Source organism: Helianthus annuus, chromosome 9, assembly GCF_002127325.2.
Source record: "Helianthus annuus cultivar XRQ/B chromosome 9, HanXRQr2.0-SUNRISE, whole genome shotgun sequence".
Classification (NCBI taxonomy): Eukaryota; Viridiplantae; Streptophyta; class Magnoliopsida; order Asterales; family Asteraceae; genus Helianthus; species Helianthus annuus.
In genome coordinates this window covers 179652009-179660939 of record NC_035441.2, presented here as the reverse complement: position 1 = coordinate 179660939, position 8931 = coordinate 179652009, and positions in this window count along the sequence as shown.

The window sequence follows — 8931 nt, the reverse complement described above, 5'->3', positions numbered from 1 at the left end:
GAGTTCCACGATATTGAGTAAACCTATTTATAAAACATATATTATTACGGGATTTTGGTATTTTAAACCTATCTATATTTTATTATGATAACATAAAAAAAGAAAAGGTATTTAGTAAGTCAAAATATCACCTATCTTTAATCAAACATTTTGATTAAAATCATCTAAATATAATTATGTATTAAGACAAAAATACTCTAACTTTATTGTCTTTTCATGTATTCTTACAAATCACCCATCTCAGCACATTGATTTTCTCATATCATAATTCGATATCTGACAAAACATTTTCATGTTTTCATTTCATTTGGAACCGGTCAATCTTAAGTCTTCCTTAGGTACCAATCAAGGTAAGTTTTCTTCTGACAAAGAATTTTACTAATTCCAAAAAGTTCTTCACATTTATTTAAAAAAAAAAAACTATAGATCATATATCTTTTGGCTTAAACATAATCAGCTTGGAAATCATATCATTTCATCGGAATATCTCATCTCTTGAAATATTCAAATCCGCTTCCTTGAAACTCTTAAAATTCGAAAACAACGAATTTATTCGGTCATCATTGAATCATTACAAACACTTTGCAGCATCCGAATAGAGTTGTAGCCTGTGCTAAACCCTATTCATATTCGTCTGATTTGTCATATTCCTGGTACAATTATGTACTCAGATTACGATACACTAAATTCTATTGTCTAGTACCATTTAAGTAAACAATATTGATTTTCGGGATAATCATTAACAAATCATTTTTCATACTTCTACTCACAAATAGAATCTTTCTCAGTTGATCAAAATAAGTTCCTTTCTGACATTAAGTCATATTCTCCAAATCGTTTCATTTCAAAATTCATGCCTATCAAATATCTTTTGATTCCATAATATATTGTTCCTATTAAAAGAAGTAACATAACCTCAAGAAAATATCATCGTCCAAATCTCGAGGACGAGATTTTTATTAAGGTGGGGAGAATGTAACGACTCTCACTAAAATTAATATTTAGTATAATAATTAGTCTATAAGAAAACCTTAATTGAGACGCCCAAGTGATTTAACACAAACCCTGAAATTTCCGGAACAATCGGAATCAGGACCAGGGCCCCTAAAACTCAAAGGGGGTAAACCCTAGTTGACGATTATCTATTTTAAAACGGTGTTAGAAGATAATTGGACCAAATTTTCGACCTATCAGGGCTAGTCCCGTGGGGGGCAAGCCAAAGAAGTCGGTTCCATTCTTTACGGACCGTAAAGGTTGGTCCTTACGGACCGTAAGCCGCCTAGGTTCCCTTACGGACCGTAAGGGTAAGGTCATACGGTCCGTAAGCCAATCAAAATTCTGGCTATAAATAGCCAACCTTGGCAGTCGACTGATGATAATAAAACGTCGACCAAACTCTCTGTGTACGTCGTTATTAGGCCAAATTGCTACAAATTAAACATACCCTACTACATGAGGTGCTGCTACGATGCCGGTATTAACTCGATCACTGTTCAATTCTTTTCTTTCCGTCCGCTTTTATTTTTGTAAATAATAGCTCGGGATTTTACCCTCTAAATCCCTAAACTCTGCTCGTTATTTGGGTAATAACTCTAATCACTGGTCATTAAAGTTGAATTGAGTTAATACACTAATACGAGTTCTTGTGTCTAGAAATTAGAACTCATAACCAGTAAGCTGTTAAACTAGTATATCAAACTTAGCAGTTAAGTTAGCTAAATAGATTAATTAATTTATTAATTAAGTTTAGTATTAATTAAGTGGGATTAATTAAACTAAACTAGATTAATTAAGCTGAGTACGATTAATTAAGTTAAGCAAGATTAATTAAGCTAAGTAAAATCTACTAATCACCAAATAAAAATATATAAATATAATAGATAATACCAAAGGAAGGTGCTAGGAAAGTATAATAGATATCTGTGGGTAGGAAGCTTCCTGGAAGATGTAAGTAACTTCCTAGAAAAGCTATAGGAAACTTCCTAGAAATACAAGGGAAACTTCCTAGAAATTTCCTATTTTCTACCTATAAATAGGAAGCTTAGGATTCATTTTTCTTTGCTCATTTCTTTTCTTCTTCTCTCTATACGTTGGTGTTCTAACCAATAATCACCCGATCGCTATTACGATTCATTTCCGGGATCAATATATCCAAGGAATGTCTAAGTGCCGCCCACATTGGGTTATGCTTTGTCGTTGTCGATAATTCGATAATGAGTTGAAGCATTGTACTTTGTCGTTGTCGATAATTCGATAATGAGTTGAAGTACTATACTTTGTCGTTTGTCATTTTGATAAATGAGTTGAAGTATTGCACTTGGTCATTCATTGTGAGAATTTGATCTCGGGAAATTATCGTAACTGCTGTATTGATCATTAACCCGGTTTTTGTGAAATTCGTTAAGGTTCGAATCTCATGACTACCGTTAAGGTTTAATTTGGGTTTTACACCAATACGTATTCCATTCTGTCAAACTATGTATTTAACTACCAAGAATACTCCCAACTATACCCTTACAATCAAACAAACTATTAAATCATCAGAAGATCCAGAATAATAAAGTGCATGCCTAATTATCAAAAGAAGTAGAATCAGGAAGTTTGTTAACTCTATCCTGCATGCTGATTTGTGAGTTATTCTTCTTTTATAAGTTCTTTTCTCACAGTTTGTGAGCTATTAACTGTTTTACAATACTCCAAATTATTTTCAGAATTATAACTTACAGTGATTAAGTTTATGTAATCACCAAGTTACAGCCGGTATGTGGGGTATTGTGCACATTACTTGATAATCTTCACCATTGGGGCAGCCATTGGGTGATATGACCATAATCACAGACACCATTGGACGTATGGGCCAATGGGTCGAGTGGTAAAGTACTGTGGGTAGTTGGTTGATATCAGAAACATTGTAAAAGATCTTACCACTGTGAATTATAATAAATGTGTCATTTTCCAGTAACTAGAATAATTCACTCAGTATTTCCCTGCTGACAAAACCTTTTTAAAACGCGTTTCAGGTAATTACAGTAGATTGGGGTAAGATGGGATCCGACACTGAAGGACTTCAAGAAGTGGCTTATTTTATTAATTAAATCAACTTAAGAAATATTGTTTTCATTAAAAGCTACCTTTGTAAAACTTGGAATTTATTCCATCCATTTAAATAAAATCCGGTGTTTCTAAACTCTGATATTTTTCCTAACTCACGGTCCTGATGAAATTTCCGCTGCAATGTTTTTTTTTAAATAATCACCGGTACCACTGGACTGCTCACGGCACCGATTCCGGCTAGATGGGGTCGGGGGTCGTGACACCATGCAACTTAACTAGCTTCCTCAGTGAGTACGTACCAAATTTCGGGATGAAATTTCTTTCAACTTGGGGATAATGTGACAACTCGTAATTCGAACCTATCTTTGTGCTTAATGTAACGTGTTTGAACATTGCGTGTTTATGTGAACGTTGGTGATTAATGAAATGTTATGTTGTTATGTTAAGTGAATGTGTGTTACATGTTTTTGTAATGTGTTTGCATGATGTGAACCCGATCGCACAAGCCTTCTCGGCCCACATTCGTTGGTGATTGAACCAAGGGCAGCCCAAAGCTGGGTTCGGCCCACTCCTTCATACACATACCCCTTAGGGAGTTTTATTTCTCATTAGTTACAAAACAAGAACACACACAATGTCACACCCCAACCAATGGCGGAAACATCGGGATGAGACGAAGTGTGAAGATTGCTCGAGACATCATAACGCTATTTGTGACAATAATTTAATAATCCAAATTTCATTTCCAAAATAAATGTCAAAACATTACAAGAAAAGCAAATAACAACATTGTTCAACATAACATAAACAAAATTGATACAACACTTTAAACCTAAACGTCTAAGTGAGTATTTAGGCATCTTTGCTATCCGTTTTCATTTCATCATCATCAACCTGTAACATGTTTAAAAATACAATTCAATGCAAAAGCAAAGGCGAGTATACAAGTTTGGTACGTACATAGCATAAGTTAAAAAGTGTGATCAATTCCTCATGGCAAGCATATGATTCAAGATAAACCTTAAATATGGCATGTGTCTAACATATCAAACCAAGAAAACGCAATATGCTCAAGACATAACCTCAAGTTTACGGGCGGGTCGTTAATCCTATAGCGCTACATATGTCAAGGTTTGGCTCGTACGAAGTTAATGATAAGTTCAACACATAAGAATAACCCAAGTTTAAAGTATCAAGTCATCACGTATACAAGCATGTTATAGGAACGTTCATGTGTTTAATAAAGTGTTCATGTGTAAGTTAATAGGTAAACATGTTACACCCCAAAAGTGGTAAAAGTAAAAAGGGGGGAAATACGAGTATACTCACGGTTTACAAGTGGTGACTTGAAATTCCGAGAGCAAGTTTGTAGATGAATTAGTTCGGAGCACCTTGTCCTTCTACACAAGGAAACGTAGGTGTGTGAGTTTGGCGTATAACGGAAGATTATAGATTCGGAGTTTTTAATATATAGAAAGTAACATAGGTGAAAATAATCATCTTGTACGCATAACTCTTGTTCTTGACACTATTGAAACTCAAAAGAGTTGGTATGATTTCATGGATTCTAAGATCCATTAGAGTCGTAACAAGGGCATGGTCATAGATGATGTAACGTCCACTTAACAAATAACTATTAAGTCATCATCAAGTCTTAGTTACTTAGATGTATACATATAGAATAACTTAGATATTATATAGTTTACAAGTCTTATGATTCAAGCATGAGGTAGGAGATTAATGTCTCCATTTAGGTACCTCTTTGTGTCATAGAATACATACATGAGGTAGGAAGAACAAGCTTCCATTTAGGCACCTCTATTGTTCACCACTACACTTGTTGTTATAAACAACAAGGAGGGTCATGAACATACAAGTATCAAGGTATTAACAACAACTAATCTATAGCAAAACATCAAGTAATGAGTGGATTCTTATGAAGGATAGCCCAAGCTAATCCAACCATCACACATTCAACAAGTTTCACACTTGAACATTACTTGTGGGTAAAACCCTAATTAAAAACAGAAAGTTTATGAGGTTTTAACCTCTGATTTAGATGTCTCAACCATGTTTTTAAGCTTAACCAACCATAAGAGGGGTTGTAAGCATTAGGACATTGGTTTGAGATGTGTTTCACACAAGTTAGATGAAGTTTGCATAAGTTTGAAACAAAACAGAAAGTTTTTGGTCAATTTCGGAGCAATTCCAGGTCTGATTTCTCCAAGGAGAAGTCTAGGAATCGAACCCCATGATTATACAAGCAAGTAGGAAAAAGAATCGAGTGAATCGGATAAGAATTGAGTGAGTTATGCTCATTTTCGTGAAGGGGTGTCAATCTACTCGAACCTTTGCTTTCAGCTACGGTTTGGAGGATGTTTTGAGAGTTTTTAGTGTTGCAAAAGTGGTAGGGAGGCTGGTTATAAGTGGTATTTATAGGGGGAAGGATTAGGGTTTCAATGGGTTGGGCTTTGGAAGTGTTTAGAAGGGGTTACACCTTGAAACTAGCCCACAAAACCCAACTATATGGGGCTGAATTTTGCTGAATTTGGGCTGCCATGTTTCTTTAGTTTTTTATTTTTCTAAAACATTATAATGAGTAATTTTATTAGTTAAGTTGTGTAATAATATGCAACAATGTTTCCCCTAACTTGTAACAAGGTGAAATATGAAATAAAACATGATTTAACTAGGCAAAAAGTGTAATGTACAAGTATGTAACATGTTTGTAAGTAACAAGTATATGTCACATATTTACAAGTTCAACATATGTTTGTAAGTATCACAAAGAAGTATCAAATGATCTCATGATTAATCGTATTATGGTGTATGTATAGTATGTAACAAGGAAATGCAAGTTTTCATTCATGATCAAAATCTCGAGTTTACAACGAGTACTAGAAGGAACGAGTACAATGATACAAAGCTTCCAAAATTAGCAACACGAGTAAGACAAGCTATAAATAGAAAGTACAAAACACAGGGCGTTACAGTCTCCCCTCCTTTAGGAAATTTCGTCCCGAAATTTAGGAAGACTCAGGGAAAAGATGAGGATATTTCGATTTCATTTCGCTTTCGAGCTCCCAAGTAAATTCAGCGCCACGTTTTCCTTCCCATCGAACTTTGACAATAGGAATTCGACTGCGCCTCAATTGCTTGGTTCCTTGGTCCATGATTTCGACCGGTTTTTCTACAAAGTGAAGTGTTTCGTTGACTTGCAAGTCTTCGAGAGGAACGTGGAGTCCTTCGTCAGCTAGGCATTTCTTTAAGTTGGACACATGGAAGACAGGGTGTACATTGCTGAGTCCTTCAGGCAGGTCCAGTCTATACGCAACCTTGCCAATCCTTTCGAGAATCTTGAAAGGACCAACGTAGCGAGGTGCGAGTTTCCCTTTCTTGCCAAATCGAACCACGCCTTTCCAAGGGGATACCTTGAGAAGCACGTTGTCACCTGTCTCGAATTCCATAGGTTTGCGTCCTTTGTCAGCGTAACTCTTCTGTCGGTTCCTGGCTTTCAATAAGTTGTCTCGAACCTGTAAAATCTTGTCCGTAGCCTCTTGTATAAGCTCGGGACCGGTGATTTGGGCTTGACCAATCTCGTGCCAAGAAATAGGCGAACGGCACTTGCGACCATACAATGCTTCGAAAGGAGCCATTTGGATACTCGTGTGATAGCTGTTATTGTACGAGAATTCAGCCAAGGGCAAGTATGAATCCCAGTTGCCACCAAAATCCATTACGCATGAACGAAGCATATCCTCTAAGGTTTGGATAGTACGCTCGGTTTGACCGTCAGTCTGAGGATGGAAGGCGGTGCTAAGGTTAAGCTTAGTACCCATAGCAGATTGAAAAGTTTCCCAAAGACGAGACGTAAAGCGAGCATCACGGTCAGAAATGATATCAATGGGCGTCCCATGACGACAGATGATTTCCTTCATGTAGACCTTAGCCAATTTCTCGACTTTGAAGTCTTCACGAATGGGGAGGAAGTGAGCTGATTTGGTCAATCGGTCAACGACGACCCATATGCTGTCATGACCAGCTGTAGTGCGAGGAAGCTTAGTGATGAAATCCATGGCAATGCTCTCCCACTTCCAAACGGGAATTATTGGTTGTTCGAGCAAGCCAGGGGGACGTTGATGTTCGGCTTTTACTTTGGAACACGTAAGACATTTAGAAACGAAGGTGGCTATATCCTTCTTCATTCCAGGCCACCAATAGGAAGTACGCATATCATGGTACATCTTATCGGCACCAGGGTGAATAGAATATTTCGTGTTATGGGCCTCCTTCATCAGGAAATTGCGAAGATCGTCACGATTGGGAATCCAGATGCGATTGAGATAGTATAGAATACCATCGGGTTTGGACACAAGACTATTCTCAGCACCACATTGCATTTCGTTGTAGAGGTTACCCTCATTAACGGATGTATACTGGGCGTTACGTATGCGATTTTGAAGATCGTGGACGAGTTGGAAACAACGGATACTTTGGACGTGAGTTTTACGACTCAGGGCGTCGGCTACTACATTCGCCTTACCCGGGTGGTATTTGATTTCGCAGTCATAGTCGTTTAACAATTCCACCCAACGACGTTGACGCATGTTTAGTTCTTTTTGATTGAAGATGTGTTGAAGGCTCTTATGGTCGGTGAAGACTACACATTTAGTACCATAAAGGTAGTGTCGCCAAATCTTCAATGCAAAAACGACCGCACCAAGTTCAAGGTCGTGAGTAGTATAGTTTTTCTCATGAATTTTGAGTTGCCTCGATGCGTAAGCGATAACTTTGTCACGTTGCATAAGGACACAACCAAGACCAAGGTTTGAAGCGTCGCAATACACGACAAAATCATCGTTACCATCAGGAAGCGTTAGGATAGGAGCATTGCAAAGCATGTCCTTGAGCGTTTGAAAAGACTCTTCTTGTTCGGGACCCCAAACAAAAGGTCTCTCTTTTTGAGTCAAGGAGGTCAAAGGAACAGCGATTTTCGAAAAGTTGGAGATAAAACGACGGTAGTAACCAGCAAGACCAAGAAACGAACGGATTTCGGACGGAGATTTAGGTGCGACCCAATTTTTCACAGCTTCGATTTTTGCGGGATCAACGTGAATACCAAGTTTGTTGACAGTGTGACCAAGGAATTGAACTTCTTGTAACCAAAATTCACACTTGGAGAATTTGGCATATAGGTGTTCAGTACGAAGGAGTTCAAGAATAAGGCGCAAGTGTTGCTCATGCTCTGCTTGCGTCTTGGAATAGATGAGGATATCGTCGATGAAGACGATCACAAAACGGTCCAAGTATGCTTTGCACACGCGGTTCATTAAGTCCATAAAGACAGTAGGTGCGTTGGTCAAACCAAAGGGCATGACCACGAACTCATAATGACCATAACGCGTACGAAAGGCGGTTTTAGGCACATCTTCTTCGAGTACTCGAAGTTGATGATACCCAGAACGAAGATCGATCTTTGAAAAGCAGGTTGCGCCTTGCAATTGATCGAAGAGGTCATCAATGCGAGGAAGAGGGTATCGATTCTTGATAGTAAGCTTGTTGAGCTCACGATAGTCAATACACATACGAAAGGACCCATCTTTCTTCTTGACGAATAAAACGGGAGCGCCCCAAGGAGAAGTACTAGGGCGTATGAAGCCTTTGTTAAGAAGCTCTTGAAGTTGACTCGAGAGCTCTTGCATCTCAGAGGGTGCTAAACGATAGGGGGACTTAGCGACAGGCGTAGCGCCAGGCACTAAATCGATGCGAAAATCGACAGAACGAGCAGGAGGAGGACCAGGAAGGTCTTCGGGAAATACATCCGGAAAGTCACGTACAACAGGAACGTCACTTATGCTTGGGCCTTTATCCTTCTTT